The sequence below is a fragment of the Oncorhynchus nerka genome, linkage group LG22 (assembly GCF_034236695.1).
Source record: "Oncorhynchus nerka isolate Pitt River linkage group LG22, Oner_Uvic_2.0, whole genome shotgun sequence".
Taxonomy (NCBI): Eukaryota; Metazoa; Chordata; class Actinopteri; order Salmoniformes; family Salmonidae; genus Oncorhynchus; species Oncorhynchus nerka.
Genome location: NC_088417.1, coordinates 48,378,621 through 48,396,693, shown reverse-complemented (window position 1 = coordinate 48,396,693; position 18,073 = coordinate 48,378,621). Strand labels below are relative to the sequence as shown.

Here is an 18,073-nt window from a genome sequence, read left to right as displayed (position 1 = left end):
TATTTCAGGCTGGGAAGATTTTTACATGACACCGGTACTCCTTGTATATAGCCTCATTATTGTTATTTTATTTTGTTACTATACAGTGCATTCTGAAAGTATTCAAACCCTTGGACTTTTTCCACATTTTGTTACGTTTACAACCTTACCCTAAAATGGATTCAATCCCCCCCCCCATCATTCTACACACAATAACCCATAATGACAAAGCAAAATTATGTTTTTAGAAATGTTTGCAAATTTTATACAAAATAAAAAGCTCAAATGTAACATCTACATAAGTATTCAGACCATTTACTTTATTGAAGCACAGTTGGCAGCGATTACAGTCTTGAGTCTTCTTGGGTATGACGCTACAAGCTTGGCACACCTGTATTTTATGTGGTGTTTCTCCCATTCTTCTCTGCAGATCCTCTCAAGCTCTGTCAGGTTGGATGGGGACCGTCACTGTAGAGCTATTTGCAGGTCTCTTCAGAGATGTTCCATCAGGTTCATGTCCGGAATATGGCTGGGCCACTCAAGCACATTCAGAGAATTGTCCCGAAGCCACCTCAGCTATGTCTTGGCTCTGTGCTTAGGGTCGTTGTCCTGTTGGAAGGTGAACCTTCGCCCCAGTCTGAGGTCCTGAGCGCTCTGGAGCAGGTTTTCATCAAGGATCTCTCTGTACTTTGTTCCGTTCATCTTTCCCTCGATCCTGACTAGTCTCCCAGTCCCTGCCGCTGAAAAACATCCCCACAGCATGATGCTGCCACCACCATGCTTCACCGTAGGGATGGTGCCAGATTTCCTCCAGACTTGTCACTTGATATTCAGGCCAAAGGGTTCAATATTGGCTTCATCAGACCAGAGAATCTGGTTTCTCATGGTCTGAATACTTCAGGTGCCTTTTGGCAAACTCCATGCGGGCTGTCATGTGCCTTTTACTGAGGAGTGGCCGCCACCTGGACACTCTTCCATAAAGGCCTGATTGGTGAAGTGCTGCAGATATGGTTTCTTTCTGGAAGTTTCTCCCATCTCCACAGAGGAACTCTGGAGCTCTGTCAGAGTGACCATTGGGTACTTGGTCACCTTCCTGACCAAGGCCTTTCTCCCTCGATTGCTCAGTTTGGCCGGGCAGCCAGCTCTAGGAAGAGTCTTGGTGGTTCAAAACTTGTTCCATTGAAGAATGATGGAGGCCACTGTGGTTTTGGGGACCTTCAATGCTGCAGACATTTTTTGTTACCCTTCCCCAGATCTGTGCTCTGACTTGCACTGTCAGCTGTGGGACCTTATATAGACAGGTGTGTGTCTTTCCAAATCATGACCAATCAATTGTTGTAGAAACATCTCAAGGATGATCAATGGAAACAGGATGCAGCAGAGCTCAATTTTGAGTCTCATAGCAAATGGTATTTTTTGTTGTTTTTTCATACATTTGCAAACATTTATAAAAACACTTTTTCCTTTGCCATCATGCGGTATTGTGTGTAGATTGATGAGGAAAATGTATTTAATCAATTTTACAATAAGGCTGTAACATAACAAAATGTGGAAAAAGGGAAGGGATCTGAATACTTTATGAATGCACTGTATCTAATACCTTTTCAAACTTAATACACTGATGTTGATTAGTCATTGATGCAGTAGTTCAGTAAGGATCTGTGTGTTGTGACAGATTTGGCACTGCTATGACAAGGTGGAGGAAAAAGCATGACAGAGCATGTCTGCCATTTCAATGCCATGCCAGTACTGTTTGGCAAGCTAATAAAACAAGTTAATGTCGCCAGACTGCTGATATCGAGTAGATTAACATATTGGTAACTTTAACTTTATATATAATTTCTTATGATGGCATCATAATTAATTGTAAGAGTTGGCATATCATCATCCCTTGGAGAATAATCCTGCCTAATTTAGATAACAACCATGTTCAAGTTCGGTGGCTACCTGCCTGGTCAAGGTTCACAGGTCAAACATGCCACGTAAACGTGGGCACAGGTCTCGTTCATGGCGCAGAATCTGCAGATATTTGTATGCAGCTAGTGACGTCAAAAGAAGTGTAGACTGAAGCTGTTGAAATAGGGCAAGCCAGTAGTGAGAGCCACTCAGAGCTTGGAGAATGGAGCGCCGCTGCTAGAAGTGGGAACATCCAACGCATGCTTAATCGCGAGCCTAATTCAATAAAGCCCGTCGCACACGAGACGAATCTGCAACCCGGCCGAGGCTGGAACTAAGAAAGTGTTTGGACACCTAAACTGAATCATACACCTGTGGTGGTATATTTGCCGGCATATTGTTTTCCATCACTAGTGGAATACGACTGGTAAGTAGGCAATTGTGTTTGAAGGGAAGAAATGGACAATACTTTGTAGGTGTTTAGTGATGCATTGTAGGTTGCATTTAATCTGGGCGTTTTGTAATATCTGCGGGTAATTGATTAAGAGTACTAATGAATGAAGACAAATGCGACTGGAAATTGAAATCAGTTTTCGGAATAAAATTTTAAAAAAATGCATTCATTATGCAGTACAGGCTACTCCATAATGTACTCTCGCAAAATTAGGTTTAAACCATTTTCATTTAAGTATCAACACATCGGTGTGATGTCAATTACAGTAATGGTAGCCTACTACACATTTCTACAAGTTGAGGTAGACTATTGTTCCCCGACACCGCATCTTTTAAGGTTAATAATACGTTAGTTTTACCGTTGACAAGGGTATATGTTACCAAGCTATATTCTTATAGTATGTCGGATATACACCTACTCCGGGGACTTCCTTAAGGATATATTAGTTAATGTAGCCTATCGAGAAATATCGTAAATACCTTGACATCGTATAACAGAAACATATTCCCGGGCGGGAAAGGTTACTAGCACCTTTTTTCCTCTGTCACTGAATGCTGTTGGGATGCTCTGGATGTGCTCAGCATAGTACTAGTAAAATTATATCAGCCACATTTAGGCATCCTCGATCCCTATAAGTGTGACTCCTTGGCAGGGCACGAGGGACTCTCCTGAAACAGTCTTCAGCCCTAATGTATTTGTGTTAAATGTGAGGTGCCTCATGAAACATGTAGGCCTATTATAATAGTAAAATGATTGTACAGGGAAAACGTAACAAGGGACATTCGCACTGGGTCTTACTTTTAAAGGTGTACCTTGGCAGCCGTCAGTCAAATCCATGTGGCCATACATTCTGTACACTATCCAAAACCCTTGTAATTGTACAGTTACCCAGTGTCTTGTGCGAGAAGTTGGGTAGTTGTGAGAAAACAGTGTGCACCAGCGTGTATGGTGTGTAGCAAGGACTTTTGCGCACTTTATAGCGTTAACATTAGAGCTGTCCGTGGTGCTGAAATAAGTCCGTTCACGCCTATGGGCTTCTTTCAGTCAATGCATAAGCCGTGGGAAGAAAACGTGCAAGGGGGATGATGGCTACGGTTTAGCATATATATTTTTTAACCATACTTTTATCTTTATTCTCATCATCCATAGTCTATAGAACAACTTTAACTGCACTACTAGGTGACTCGCTGACGTTTGTTTCAGCTGAAAATCTATTCCCGTCAATACCTTATTAACCCGAGAAACATTACTATTCCGTGTCCACAGATTATTGCCGTTGCAGTTCTATGGAAAATATGATATGGTGACTCATGCACTGTCAAATTCCTCTTCTCCAACACTATGGTTGGAGTTGAAGCTAAGTTTGTTGTCAGGCATTTACTCCATAGAGATACTTTTATCTCCCTGATTTCCTCAAAGGGCTTCTCTTATCTCAGTGGGGAATACGTGGGCCACTATATTTGTGTTAAAGTTCTGCAGAGGGAGTGGGGGCCTTTGATTAGAAATAGAAATAGCAATAGTAGGGTTGCTGCTCTCTCACTGACCATGGTTGGTAGCATGTTGAGAAGCTGAAATGGGGAGTGGATGTTACAGTTTAGAGTCTCAATGATTTTTAGGATTTGTTTTGACAAAGTCATTGTTTCTGTTCGCTGCTCCTGTAGTACCCTGTTGCTGCTAGCACTTTGACAGATTTACACAATTTTACACACAATTAGTGAGAGTACCTTTTGAATGCAAATGTAGCGGCACTTATCTTTGCTATTTGCAATTGCTATTCTGCTGGAGCTGAAACGGATTTACTTCACTTGATTGCCATTGTAATCAGCATGATAATATCAATATGCAATCAATGTCATTATCCAATATATTTAGGTTAATGCTACTGTCTCTCAGTTGAAAAGTAAAATTATAGCAAAAATAATTGACCTGAATAATTGAATTTACAAAGTGGAACACATTTAATTAAGGCTCAAGTGCTAAACATAAATATTTGCTTGATGTATAATTCAAGTCACTTTGATCCTGGCTAATGTGCAATAAATGTGTTTGTATTATGCATTCATATGACAAATATATTGACTCACGCACCGATATAGAAACCTGAGAGTAATAATGAGCATGACTCACGGACCACCGCTGCACTAGCAGAACTACCATGACTTGTTTACTTAACTTATGAAATGCCATTATTAACAATTATTTACTACCTTAATGTCTTAGCTACTGTATGACATTGTATTGAAAGCTATAACATAATGAGACTGTAGTGTCTTAACTCTTATTACTTTATGGATTTAATAAGTAAGACACTGAACAGAACCGAGACCAATATTACTCGTATAGATCCCTAAGCGCACACGTCCAATGTATACTGAATGGCTGGTTATTCACTTGAAATCACCTTCGTTGAACTTTTGGAATGATATTTTATTGCTGCATCACATTTAGAGCCAATTGCTTGAGCTCAGTGCATCGCCTATACTGTTTAGAGCAAATAGAGCTCTGGCTGGCTAGTTGTCTGAATCACAGAATCAGCCTTATACTGAGGAGAGCCGAGTAAGGGAGTTGTGATGGGTTGCTTCAATATCTATGTATTAGAGAGAGGGACATGCGTCTCCTATGCCAGTTTCGCTGGCATATCAGGATATCAGAAAGTCCTCCAACTCTCAGACGATCACTACTTGATCTGCAAGACAAGACCACCCGGTAGTATGCTATTGCTTTACTCCCGACATATATCCTTTCATCCACTTCTTTGTTTTTTCTTCTTCTCTGGCATTAACAAGTCACGGTGTGTGTCTCCCACTGGCTGACAAGGTTTATGTGAGCTTTAACACCCTTAGGCTACAGACCTGGTCACAGAATCTTGTCAAAAGGAAGGGCAATATCAGCAGAGAGGACAGGTGTCTTCTATGGTATTAAGCTCTGTCTTATTTACTGGGCCGTAGAGCTCTGAGACTCTTTTCTATAGAGATGGAGCGAGGAGAAGAGAAAGTATCAGACAATAATTATTGGTGAGGTCTCCCAGAAAGGCTATTCGCTAGATTCTGAGGATCCTAGTTCCTATTGAAACTCTCAAATTGTGTTGGAAAGCAAGTGTGCCGTTAGTCGTTATCTGTGTGCTGTTAGATGTGAAAATGGAGTTACTTGGAGAATTTTCAAACATATTCTCACCAGACTTTTAGTGTTGGGTAAGAGTTTTATCCATTCACAACTGTGTTGAGTTTTTGTGTTTTTGTGTTGTTTTTGTGTTGTTGTAAATGTTATCTCTCAGTCAGCAACAATACAACCTTGAGAGCTGTTGTTTTAATCCTGTCGGCATACAGTCATAGGAGCTCTGGCAGAGAGAAATCTCCATTAGGGAGGCAGTCAGCCTAGCGGTAAGAGCATTAGGCCAGTAACTGAAAGGTCGCTGGTGTGAATCCCCGAGCCGACAAGGTGAAAAAATGTGTAGATGTGCCCTTGAGCGAGGAACTTAACTTTAATTGCTACAGGGCTATCGTTGATAATGGTTGACCCTGGATATAACCCCATTCTCCGAGGGTGTCTCAGGGGGAGTTGGGATATGCAAAAAACACATAGGACAAATGTAAGCACCCACTAAATTATTATTATGAACTAGGTGGTTCGAGCCCTGAATGCCTATTGGCTGACAGCCATGGTATATCAGACCGTATACCACGAGTATGACAAAATATTTAATTATGTTGGTAACTAGTTTATAATAGCAATAAGGCACCCCTGGGTTTGTGATATATGGCCAATATACCAGGCACAGCCCTTTATCTGGTTTTTGAATCTGGTTTTATTACTAGCTTGAGTTACCTGGGATGGCAGATAGTTCCATGAAGTCATGGCTCTATTTAGCACTATGCATTTCCCAGCTTCTGTTCTGGACCTAAGGACTGTGAAGAGACCTCTGGTTGCATGTCTTGTGTGGTACCGATGAGTGTCCGAACTATGTGCCAACTGCTTGAACAGTTTGGTACCTTCAACACCTCAACACCTTGCACAAAGACCATTAGTGATGCAGTCAATCTCTCCTCAATTTAGAGCCCTCCGTGTGCATATAAGTACAATATGTGCTGCTGTGTTCCGAACCAACTGCAATGTGCCTATGTCCTTACTTGTCTCACATGACCACACAACTAGGGCCTGTAGGAGATGTCAAGAAAGCAGAGCAACACCTTATGATGGACAGACCTCTTCTCATTTTAGCTTCCATTGAGTCGATATGTTTTGACCACAACAGATTGATTTCTAGGGTTATACACAGCAGTTTAGTCTCATCAACTTGCTCAATTGCCACAGAATTCGGTAATAGACCGAGATGAGGTTTAGTTTGAGATATTTAACACCGGCCTATGCCTAGTTCCACATTCTAAAACTGACTGGAGCTCTATGTTAAGGGTGTCAGTTCATTATTTTACTGTCATAGCCGACGTGTATACTGATGAGTTGACAGCGTACATAGACACACAGGCTTTATTTAAGGTCAGTGGAAGGTCATTCGTAAAAACAGAAAACAATAATGTCCCAAGCCGGCTGCTCTGTGGTACACCACACCCAACCGAATTTAGATAACTCTTAATCCATGAAAAGGCAGAGGATGTATATCCATATCACGTACATTGTTTAAGTGAGATCAAAAGCTGCTCTGAAGTCAAACAAAAAAGCTCCCATAATTTTCTTATTATGAATTTCTTTCAGCCAATTATCAATCATTTGTGTCAGTGCCGAGCATATTGAGCGCCCTTCTGTGTAAGCATGCTGAAAGTCCATTTCCAATTTGTTTTTTGCAAAATAACATTATATTTGTTTAAACAACATTTTTCCAAAAGGTTTGCTAAGCACTGGTAACAGGCTGATTGGTCAGCTGTTTAAACCATTAAAGGGTGCTTTGCTATTCTTACGCAGCGGAATGACCTTTGCCTCCCTCCAGGCCTGAGGACACACACCGTCTTCTCGGCTTAAATTTAAGATGTGGCAAACAGGAGTCGCAGTGTATTCCGCTACCAACCTCAGCAATTTACCATCCAGGTTGTCAGTATCAGGTGGCTGGTACTTATTTATCGATAGCAACATTTATTTTTTTAAATTCACCTCTTCCACACCAACTTTACGGAACTCAAAACTACAGTGCTTGTCTGTCATTATTTGGTCCAATATGCACGACTATCAAAAGCTCCGTGTTTGTTGTTTGCATGTCATGCCTAAAATTACTAATCTTGTCAACAAAAGTTGGTTGACAATATCAATGGGTTTTGCTATGAACACAAAAACTCAGAGGCTAGTGGAGGCAGTTTGCTGTCAGTCTCTGTTTTAGGTGACTGGCATATTAAACCTTTACATTAGTTTAAATAGCTCTTCATAACCTTACCTCCCTGGTGAACCACAGGTTGTATACATCCGCCTTAGATACACTTTTAAAATGGTGGCGATTTATCACATTGCTTTGTCATATCAAATTCCTCTAAGAATTTATCCTGTGAAGCCGGTGTCAGTACAATAGTGGGTAAAAAAAAAGACCCCCCCCCCACCCCCCATGCGTCCTGTTGACGGGCAGTTTGATTCCCCTGCTCTCCCCATGTATCTGCTGCTGTGACCCACAGAAACACAAAGCAAATGTACAAGACATCCGAGCATTGTAAAAACAACACAGGGAGGCAATCCCCTTGGTGGCCCTGCTCTGTGCTATAAAGACATCTTTCATTAAAGGGGCTTTCTGTGGCTGCTGCACCGTCAGACTGAAAACATTTCTCCTCCGCTAGCCTCTTGGTTTATATTACAAACAAAAAGCCCTTCTCGTTTGCATTGGGGCAGCAGACATACACCACTACGGTCACAGATGTAGTTTTTTCTCTTTGGACCTCCCACTGTTTAAGTCCTTTGCAGGGTGGAAGGTGCTGAAAGAAGACAAACTGTTGCAACAGGCCTTTGCCATTTATAATTATGCCAGAGTGCTGCGGCACTGCTTAAGACTGCCTGATTGTCTGCATATGTTCTGTTGCTTGGTTGGTGGCTCTGACCACTGAAGCTGCACGTGAGCTAGTGAGGCGGCCGTCCGCAGGAAGAAATAGGAAGTGATGATGACAGGAGCCTATGAATGTAGCAGATGATCTGCCACTGTGGACAGGATCAGTTGGCATAGGAAGCCCTCTGGGGCTGCATGTCCGTACTGTTGTCAGGGGAGATATTCACCAGGACACATCAAAACAGAGCAGGCAGCAGCAGAGGTAGAGGTAAGCTAGTGGCTGTTTTGCAATGAGGAGGGACCCACCGACACTGAATGTACTGGAGGTACACCCTAAATACAACATGATGGCAATGCCTGTGCAAGGTTTACAGCCATGCTGCGTTTCTAACGATGAGAATTGTAGAGTAGTAAATTGGAGGTGTCAAGGACTTTGATTCTTGTTTGTGTCTTACCCTAATCCAGGTCAAGCATACAAATACTTGTTGAAATGTTGTTTTGTCAAATATCAATTAAACCTTCTTTTTTTAAATCCTTTTAAGCATTTTGAGGTATTCTTAACAATGCTGCTTGCATAATTACTTTCCCCCAAAGGTTGTTCTCGTGATGAATGACTTCCTCATTTTACAATCATCTCTGGGGGAGCTGACGATAGTGCAGCAGCACATTAACAAACTGACAGGCAGATCTCTTTTGTTGACTCATTTCACAAGGGCAAGCTCTCCTCTCCTCTCCTCTCCTCTCTCTCCTCTCCTCTCCTCTCCTCTCCTCTCCTCTCCTCTCCCAGAACCCATCAGCGCTGGAGTCTGTCCACGCTCTACAGCCTCAATGTGTTTACATATTATAGGCCTATGGTTGCAGGAAACACTGTTTATACAGAAACTGCCCACACATCGAGTCACTCTACAATGCAACCCTCTACAATGCAACCCTGTATCGCACTGAATGAATACACTTTGTTCCGCAAAATCCTTAACCATCCAGCTGCCACAGAGAAAAACACTCTCAAAACACTCAAAACAACTAGATACTTTTTCACGGGAATATGACTGTTTAGAGAGTCACATTACCAGCCAATTAAGCAGAGGGCTCCTCTGAGCTCTGAGTTAGTGCCTTTTATCCAGATTAATGAGTTGATGTGATTCTAAGTTATCAGCTTGTGAAAGAGGGACCTGCTCTGCACTGTTGTACTGTGCTATACTGCTGTACTGCGCTATACTGCTGTCCTGTGCTATACTGCTGTACTGTGCTATGATGTACTGCACTGTACAGTGCTATACTGTCCCCTTTCTGTACTGTGCTGTGCTGTAAATGGCTGCACTGTTCTATGCTGTGTGTGAGGGGCAGTAGTCAGTCTGGTGCGGCGGTGTGACATTTGGTGTCCTGCTCTTTTTCCTGACAGGATGAAACTGATGGGTTGGCTGTGTATTTGGGCACTTCCTGTCCTGCTTGGAACCTTTGCCTCTCTCTGCTGGCTGGCTGAAGGGAGCAGGAGCATGGACACAGCAAACACAGCAGAGAGCACCTCCCAGGGACCACAGGCAAGGGTAAACACACCGCATGCTTCTCTCTCTGTGTATCCCTGTCTCTTTCTGTCACTCTCTCTGTCACCCTCGTTCTCTGTCTGTCTCTTTCTAACCTCTCTGTCACCCTCAACAACGCTCTGTCTGCCTGTCCCTCTGAATCAATCTCTCTGCCTGTGTCTGTTACTCTTCTCTCTGCCTGTCTTTCGAAGCCCCTTTATCTTTGCATCTGTCGGACTCTGTTCCTCTTCCTTTCTCTTTCACCCCGGCTCCCCAGAAAGTATTGTATGCTTTGCATAATAAAGCTTATATCAATATATACAGGTAACTGCCTAAATATAGGAAATACCAACATAAAGTGTCTTAATAGGGCGTTGGGCCACCACGAACTGCCAGAGCCGCCAGAACAGCTGCAATGCACCTTGGCATAGATTCTACAAGTGTCTGGAACTCTATTGGAGGGATGCAACGCCATTCTTCCACAAGAAATTCCATGACTTGGAGTTGGGTAATGGTGGTGGAATACGCTGTCTCAGGCACCGCTCCAGAATCTCCCATAAGTGTTCAATTGGGTTGAGATCTGGTGACTGAGACGGCCATGGCATATGATTTACATTGTTTTCATGCTAATCAAACCATTCAGTGACCACTCGTGCCCTGTGGATGGGGGCATTGTCATCCTATGGGGGCATAGCAATGGTAGGCAACATAATGGCCTTCCCAGCATTTTTATAAATGACGCCTAAGCATGATGGGAAGTTCATTGCTTAATTAACAGGATCCACACCTGTGTGGAAGATCCTGCTTTCAATATACTTTGTGTCCCTCATTTACTGAAGAGCTTCAATTATTTTGGCAGTTACCTGTACATAGCACAATTGTTGTGTAATTGAATTGAAATACTCTCCCTGCTCAACATGGGCATTTGAGTGTTTGTCTCCTTATGTGGTTCTGCAGGTGGTCTTGACAGAGGATTGCTTAGTTGCCTTTCAATCATACATCTTACCTGTCTCTCTCTCCCCCGAGGAGAGGAGGCTCAGTTGGTTGCAGAGAGTGTGTTAATCAGTTACCCCGCACAAAAATTCACAAGGACTCTCTTTTGTCATGCTATCATTTGTCTCTTTCAAATTTTGTTCAGAATATTTTGCATGTACACACATTTGCCTGACAATCACTTCTCTGGTATGGGATTACATCATATCTATGAGCCAGCCCTAAAACCCATTAGCTTCCTCCCAGCAGTCTCCCCCAATTTTCATTTTTCATGCTGGTCTGGATTGAACCTTTAAAGGAGAAGTGACAATGTCTGGTTGTGATGCATGAACAGAGCTATTGGTAGAGATGTGTGAAGTTCTATTGTGGATTTGCACATTAATCACACAGGTGAAATCATTACAAGCCCGACCTCCCCCAAAACACAGAATCAATTGTCCCACAGAGCATCTAGGAAACATTGTGTTGTCCACCCCCCCCCCCCCCGCGCCCCACCTGTCTCCCAATTCTTTGTGAAAATAAGCATGCTGCACCTCTCCTAGTCTGTTCTTGCAGTTGGCCTGGCTGGCATGTGGGGTGCGACCGTGCCAAGTTGGAAGCCAGCAGAGGAATGTCACTGCTCAGGCGGTTCTGTTCGGTCCTCTTATATCCCTCAATGCAAACAACACATCCCTGGCATCCCCATCTATCCCAGGGAATGGGAACTCAAAAGCGGTCAATTGGCATAGGAGTTTAAAGTCATCCCTGGGGTGATGGTGGTGGTGGATTGGACTGCATCAATATGCAACAGAGCAGGAGCCTTCAGGAATGAAAAAGTGAATAAAATGAAGCCTCCCTGGCCAGTATACACCAGAAACAATGCTAAATGTAAGCAAACACATGACACTGAAATAACTCTGACTGGCAGTCCTGAAATGAAACGTGAAAGACTGAGATAGAGATAGATGTACAGTTTCCTTTAGGACCGTCTTTCAGGTAATTGTTGGGTAAATAATGAGCTGACAAATCCCAGGCAGAGCCTCCATTGTCCTGGTGCAGTTACAGCACCTGGGGCTACTGGAGAAAAGCCACCATGCTAGGTCATCAGGCCACCTGGCTCTGGTAAGGTCAGCCATAAGGCATCAGCTGCCCTCTCTCTCATGTGACCTCACATAACAGCCTCGCAGCTCACAAAGCCATATCTCAGAATCAAATTCAAATTATACCTCTGCAGAGAAGGGGAAGAGAATAAGCAATAAGACTGAGGAGAGTATGGAAAAAAGGAAATATGATTGAGATGGTATTTAGGGTACACGGGAAAGATTAGGATGGATAAGAGAGAGGGTGAATTTGGGAAACAGTGATGTTTGAGATTAGCATGATACAGATGCAGTCTACAGTGCAACTTGTTTTTTAACCCACTCAAGCTTATAGTCAAGACATCAAGCCATGAGACCTACAGGGAATTCACTAAGACATCTCTATTTTGACATCCCCAGTGGTATGTGCATGGAGTACTTACCGATGAGGATATGCACTGTGTTGCTTCTCAGACATACATACCATACAGAAGAGGCCAATATACACTACATGACCAAAAGTATGTGGACAGCCGCTCGTCGAACATCTCATTCCAAAATCATGGGGATTAATATGGAGTTGGTCTCCCCTTTGCTGATATAACAGCCTCCACTCTTCTGGGAAGGCTTTCCCCTAGATGTTGGAACATTGCTGCGTAGGTTTGCTTCCATTCAGCCATGAGAGCATTCGTGATGTTAAGCACTGATGTTGGGCGATTAGGCCTGGCTCGCAATCGGAGTTTCAATTCATCCCAAATGTGTTCGGTGGGGTTGCGTCAGGGCTCTGTGCAGGTTAGTCAAGTTCATTCACACCGATCGAAAAACCAGTTCTATATGGACTTCATTTTGAGCACGGGGCGTTGTCATGCTGAAACAGGAAAGGGCCTTCCCAAAACTGTTGCCACAAAGTTGGAAGCACAAAATTGTTTAGAATGTCATTGTATGCTGTAGCTTTAAGATTTCCCTTCACTGGAACTAAGAGGCCAAGCTCTAACCATGAAAAACATCCCCAGACCATTATTCCTCCTGCACCAAACTGTACAGTTGTCACTATGCATTCTGTACAGTTGGCACTATGCATTCTGTACAGTTGGCACTATGCATTCTGTACAGTTGGCACTATGCATTCTGTACAGTTGTCACTATGCATTCTGTACAGTTGGCACTATGCATTCTGTACAGTTGTACAGTTGTCAGTTGGCACTATGCATTCTGTACAGTTGGCACTATGCATTCTGTACAGTTGGCACTATGCATTCTGTACAGTTGTCACTATGCATTCTGTACAGTTGTCACTATGCATTCTGTACAGTTGGCACTATGCATTCTGTACAGTTGTCACTATGCATTCTGTACAGTTGGCACTATGCATTCTGTACAGTTGTCACTATGCATTCTGTACAGTTGGCACTATGCATTCTGTACAGTTGGCACTATGCATTCTGTACAGTTGGCACTATGCATTCTGTACAGTTGGCACTATGCATTCTGTACAGTTGGCACTATGCATTCTGTACAGTTGGCACTATGCATTCTGTACAGTTGGCACTATGCATTCTGTACAGTTGGCACTATGCATTCTGTACAGTTGGCATTCTGTACAGTTGTAACATTCTGTACAGTTGGCACTGACATCCTATGCATTCTGTACAGTTGTCACTATGCATTCAGATTTTCTGTACAGTTGTCTGTGCATTCTGGTTGGCACTATGCATTCAGGTGGTGACAGTTGGCACTAGCGTGATTCATCACTTGTCATCACTCCAGAGAATGCGTTTCCACTGCTCCAGAGTCCAATGGCGGCAAGTTTTACACCACTCCAGCCGACATTTGGCATTGCGCAAGGTGATCTTAGGCTTGTGTGTGGCTGCTCGGCAATGGAAGCTCCAGACAAACAGTTCTTGTGCTGAAGTTGCTTTCAACGTCAGTTTGGAACTCAGTAGTGAGTGTTGCAACCGAGGACAGAGGATTTTTACATGCAGCACACTTCAGCACTCCGTGGTCCCGTTCTGTGGGCTTGTGTGTCTTATTACTTCGTGATTGAGCCGTTGTTGCTCCTAGACGTTTCCACTTCACAATAACAGCACTTGCAGGTGACGGGGCAGCTCTAGCAGGGCAGAAATTTGACGAACTGACTTGTTGGTAAGGTGGCATCCTATGATGGTGCTACGTTGAAAGTCACTGAGCTCTTCAGTAAGGCCCTTCTGCTGACAATGTTTGTCACGGCTGCGTGCTCGATTTTATACTCCTGTCAGTAGCTGTTGCAAGATAATTTAATGTTAATTTCTGTACCCTAAGCCGCTTCCAATGCTGTTTTATAGAATTTGGAAGTACGTCCAACCGGCCTCACAACCGCAGACCACATGTAACCACCCCAGTACAGGACCTCCACATCCGGCCTTTTCACCTACGGTATTGTTGAAGACCAACCAGCCGGACAGCTGATGAAACTGTGGGTTTGCACAAACAAAGAATTTCTGCGCAAACTGTCAGAAACCGTCTCAGGGAAGCTCATCTGAGTGCTCATCGTCCTCACCAGGGTCTTGACCTGACAGCAGTTTGGCATTGTAACAGATTTCAGTGGGCAAAAGCTCACCTTCGATGGGCACTGGCATGCTGAAGAAGTGTGCTCTTCACGGATGAATCTCGGTTTCAACTGTACCTGGCAGATGGCGTTGTGTGGGCATAAGCTACAGACAATGAAAACAAGTTCATTTTATTGATGGCAAATTGAATTCAGAGATACCATGATGACATCCTGAGGCCCATTGTGGTGCCATTCATCCGCTACCATCACCTCATCTTTCAGCATGATAATGCACAGCCCCATGTTGCAAGGATCTGTCAATAATTACTGGAAGGTGAATGAGGCAAATTCTGGTCACACCAGATATTGACTGGTTTGACACACTGAAATCTGACACACTGAACTCTATCTGAGAAGTAGTTGGTGAACCAGGCAAGGCAGTCAGTTGAAAAACCAAGGCTGTTGAGTCTGCCGATAAGAATACGGTGATTGACGAGTCCAAAGCCTTGGCCAGGTCGATGAAGACGGCTGCACAGAAATGTCTTTTATCAATGGCGGTTATGATATCTTTTATTACTTTGAGCGTGGCTGAAGGGCACCCATGACTAGCTTGGAAACCAGATTGCATAGCGGAGAAGGTACTGGTGGATTCGAAATGGTTGGTGATCTATTTGTTAACTTGGCTTTCGAAGACTTTAGAAAGGCAGGGCAAGATAGATATAGGTCTGTAACAGTTTGGGTCTAGAGTATCTCCCCCTTTGAAGAGGGGGGTGACCGTGGCAGCTTTCCAATCTTTAAGAATCTCAGACGATATGAAAGAGAGGTTGAACAGGCTAGTAATAGGGGTTGCAACAATTGCGGCGGATCATTTTAGAAAGAGAGGGTCCAGATTGTCTAGCCCTGCTGATTTGTACGCGTCCAGATTTTGCAGCTCTTTTAGAACATCAGCTATCTGGATTTGGGTGAAGAAGAAGTGGGAGGGGGGGGGGGGGGGTTGGGCAAGTTGCTACGGGGGTGCAGCGCTGTTGGCCGGGATAGGGGTAGCCAGGTGGAAAACATGGCCAGCCGTAGAAAAATGCTTATTGAAATTCGCGATTATTGTAGATTTATGACACTGTGGTGACAGTGTTTCCTAGCCTCAGTGCAGTGGGCAGCTGGGAGGAGGTGCTCTTATTCTCCATGGACTTTACAGTGTCCCAACACTTTTTGGAATTTGTGCTACAGGATAAATTTCTGTTTGAAAAAGCTAACCTATGCTTTCCTAACTGACTGTTTATATTGGTTCCTAACTTCCTTGGAAAGTTGCATATCGCGGGGGATATTCGATGCTAATGCAGTGTGCCACAGGATGTTTTTGTGCTGGTCAAGGGCAGTCAGGTCTGGAGTGAACCAAGGGCTATATCTGTTCTTAGTTCAACATTTTTTAAAAGGGGCATGCTTATTTAAGATGGCAAAGAATACACTTTTGAAGAATAACCAGGCATCCTCTACTGACGGGAAGGGGTCAATATCCTTCCAGGATACCCGGTCCAGGTTGGTTAGAAAGGCCTGCCGCTGAAGTGTTTTAGGGAGCGTTTGACAGTGATATGAAGGGACGCAGGCAATGCGGACACAGGCAATGCAGCAGTGATCGCTGAGATACTGGCTGAAGACAACAGAGGTGTATTTAGAGGGCAGGTTGATCAGGATGATATCTATGAGGGTGCCCGTGTTTACGGATTTAGGGTTGTACCTGGTAGATTCATTGATAATTTGTGTGAGATTGAGGGCATCTATCTTAGATTGTAGGTGTAAAGCATATCCCAGTTTAGGTCACCGAACAGTAGAAACTCTGAAGATAAATAGGGGACAATCAGTTCACATATGGTGTCCAGGGCACAGCTGCGGGCTGAGGGCGGTCTATAACAAGCGGCAACAGTGAGAGACTTATTTCTGGAAAGGTGGATTTTTACAATTAGAAGCTGTTTGGGCACAGACCTGGATAGCATGACATAACTCTGCATACTATCTCTGCAGTAGATTGCAACTCCTCCCCCTTTGGCAGTTCTAACTGGGTGGAAAATGTTGTAGTTGGGGATGGAAATTTCAGAATTTTTGGTGGCCTTCCTAATCCAGGATTCAGATAGGACATCAATGTTGGCGGAGTGTGCTGAAGCAGTGAATAAAACAAATTTAGAGAGGAGGCTTCTGACGTAACATGCATGAAACCAAGGGCGCAAGCGTGGATAACAAAGACTGATGGAGGTTCCAGTTATAAGAAATAAATATAGCAGATCGGTACCACATTGGGTGAGGCGGGTTGCAGGAAAGTATATTTAGTTCGTAGATAGAAAATATATACGAAAAAACCTGGCTATTTACACGGGCTGTGTAACAGTGTAATAGCAAGAACAAATTGACTCAACAGATTACATACAGAACCTGAGCACTCTTGAAACGTGGTTCAATTTCTAATGCTCATTTCGAGGTGTCGCATATGGGATACACCGTAGGGTGGGTCACAAGCTCGAAGAATCCAAATCACACAGTTTCTGTTATAGACACACAGCTCGAGTGGCGAATGAGGCGAGCCCCTCTCCTAAATAAAGGGAGCCCCTCGCCCACCAACTGGTCATTGTCGACTCTCTTCCTTGCGGAAGTGACTGCGCTCTCTAAAATCTCTCCTCAGCCTGACTAGATTCCTGTCTTCTTACTAAACGGTTCTTAGGCGAACTGTGAGGTTGACACTGCCGAACGTAGGACCTCCGGTCCTGTCGATAGTGTTGAGTACCGATCGAAAGGCTTTAGCTAACTTAGCTAGATAGCTGCAAGGCTAGCTAACCACACAAAGGGCTATTTCTCGCCGCAAGGCTTAGCCAACCAGTGTAACTTGCCACAAGCCTAGCTACACCAAACAAACTTTTCTACACGCTAGCTTGCTCACACTTTGCTCGATGAATACAATATCTCTGAGCCATGGAGACTGCTACAGCTATACAGGGAGAACCTAGCACGTCTCCTGCCTACGCACCAGCACTGATACACCCATGCCCATGCAGGGCGATGATAGGATATGTGTATTGCCTGCTTGGGTTTGAGAATTCTACAACATCACTCGCTAACTCCAAGTTCTGCCTGCATTGTAGGGCACCAACTACCTTCATTGCAAATGAGCAGAGCAACTCCCAAACAAGAATCATCGCCCTCATAGCCTTCTGGTGATGAGGCTAACTCACAACCCCTACCCTCCTGGGAGAAGACTATGAAATATGGGGCCCTCAAATAGTTGTATCAAAATGAAAAAGTGGAGGAGGACGAGAACTTCGATATCGCTAAGAAAGAAATATTCCAAATCGATTAAGGAAGGGGAGGAAGAAGAAACTCAAGCCCACAGCTCAAGGCCCTTTTCCGCCCTCAGTGCAGCATCGGCACCCAACGAAAAATTCTGATTTATTGATGTCTGTAAATGGGCAGAGACCAGACTTGGTATCGACTGGCCCGCACCCATGGTCTCGCACCATCCCGGGGAAACAACTCCTCCCAGCAGTCCCAGCATGCGTGGCGTAAACCAAACGTAACTGGGACAAACCCCTGTCCAGCAAATCCCAAACCAGGCACTTTGCTGGCATGGAGGAGATGGGCCATGACAAGCCGCCGGTGGTTGAGCCATCACTGGCTAGCCACCTCAAC

General features: G+C 44.0%; 1 long non-coding RNA gene across 1 annotated transcript in view; it reads left to right on the top strand.

Annotated features, from left to right (window-relative positions):
* The first annotated feature begins 2,110 nt into the window (after positions 1–2,110).
* LOC135563776 (uncharacterized) overlaps positions 2,111–18,073 on the top strand; it is a 36,444-nt gene continuing 20,481 nt past the window's right edge. The window contains exons 1-2 of the long non-coding RNA XR_010460491.1: positions 2,111–2,302; positions 9,706–9,850. This is a non-coding gene — a long non-coding RNA (uncharacterized LOC135563776). The remainder of the gene's footprint in view (positions 2,303–9,705; positions 9,851–18,073) is intronic.